Raw genomic sequence first — 1779 nt, 5'->3', positions numbered from 1 at the left:
TAAAGGGCCCCTTTGGCAGTAGGAAACACATAGACTATTATGGAGATTGATTTTGGAATTTAGATGCACTGTTATCAATTGTGCTTAGCCGTACATGTTCTTCAAGTCCACCTCACTTTCAGCAGGTAAGGTTGTGTCATCTGTGAACATCATTCTCTGAAAATTAGTCACTGAAATTGTGTTAAACCACCAAAATTATGGACTTCCTTTGCTAAACCTCAGATTCCTAATCTGTAAAACAGAGATACAAATACTTATCTTACAGAATTGTTAAATGATTAAAAAGTGCCCCTGTTTAGCCTAGTGTCTGACACTCAAATTTAACCACTTAATTTGAATTCTGCACTAGTCCAGTGCTTGAACATACTATTTAATCAGACTACTTAACTATGATTCTATATTTTAGTGGAATACTTTTATAAATCTTAGCTGACTTCTCTGTAGCACCTATTTGATGCTATTGCTGTTGGTGAATAAAATAATTGCCTTGTAGTCAGAGCCAACTCATTGCTTACCCTCTGGTGGGTCTTGGACATGTAAATTGCAGGAGGGGAGATTAATCATTTCATACTTTGGAGCTGCTGGTGGATTCTTAACAGCCAACATAGAGTGCTGTCATCATTGTGTTAGCCACACAACTCCCCGGAGATCCTGTCATGGTCCTGAAGGGATGATGAAATGGGTTTGTACACATAAAGTGCATTGCATAGGTGAAATATGAACTACATAAAGGACTCCAAATATACCCACTGCTAACCAATTAACTCTAATGCAACTTTTCACCAGATTTTGAAGCTAAATATTTTTGCAGGAGGAAAGATTGTCCATCTTTATTCTACTTAGTGGCTGGTGGATTCCAAATGACACTTTTTGGTTAGTAGTCCATAATGGTATGCATTACATTAGTAAATGACCACTGTTACTAATTTATTTTAAACCTGCTCTAATTCTATCAATCCACGTGGATTCTTTCTTTGTATTATACTTTCTTTTTCCTTAAAAAGAGGTTGTATAAAAATCTGGGATATAATTTTGTTTCTTATCTGCACAACCTTTGATAAAGTCACCAAAAAGAAGTTTCCACTACTGTGTAAACTTTCATATAGATGCACTATTGTAAGAAGAAAAATAAAATGAAGCAGGGACAGATTTTTAAAAAAATGTTCCCTCACTTTTCAATGACTATTTTTTATTAAATGGCAAGAAATATTTTCATTCACAGATGTAGTTATAACTCTTTTTAATAATTCATATTGGAAATGTCATTCATTATACTACAGTGAAATTTTGCAGACTATATTGGGGAGTTGACAGAAAATCTACAATTTTACACCAAAGAAGAAACAAAAAGGATTTTTTTCTTTTGTTATTATTAATTTTAATGAAAATTTACAGAGACATTGGATTTCCATTCATTCATTGTTGTACTTTTCTCCCTGTCACCCTTTCCCCACTCCAGTAGATTCTTCTCTTTGAAAAGAAAAGGAAAAATTCTTTCATTGTTTTATAGTCCCTCTCCCCAGGTCCACTCCACTATGTAGCCTTCGTTCTGGTTTCCTGTCATGACAATAACACCTAATCACATATCCCTTTAATCAGTTTTCTCCCTCATCTGTTTCAGTGCACTATACATTATTCATCCCATCTTTCTCAGTCTCCCCCCAACCCCAATGTCAGTCCTATTTTACAACAATGGCACTATGCAGTATTTGTCCCTTTGTGACTGAGATATTTCACTGAGCATAATGTCCTCCAGGGTCACCCATTTTGAATAATATT

The sequence above is a fragment of the Elephantulus edwardii genome, unplaced genomic scaffold (assembly GCF_000299155.1).
Source record: "Elephantulus edwardii isolate Elephantulus edwardi_28Jun2011 unplaced genomic scaffold, EleEdw1.0 scaffold00203, whole genome shotgun sequence".
In the NCBI taxonomy this organism is placed as follows: domain Eukaryota; kingdom Metazoa; phylum Chordata; class Mammalia; order Macroscelidea; family Macroscelididae; genus Elephantulus; species Elephantulus edwardii.
Note: the sequence above shows the minus strand (reverse complement) of the source record.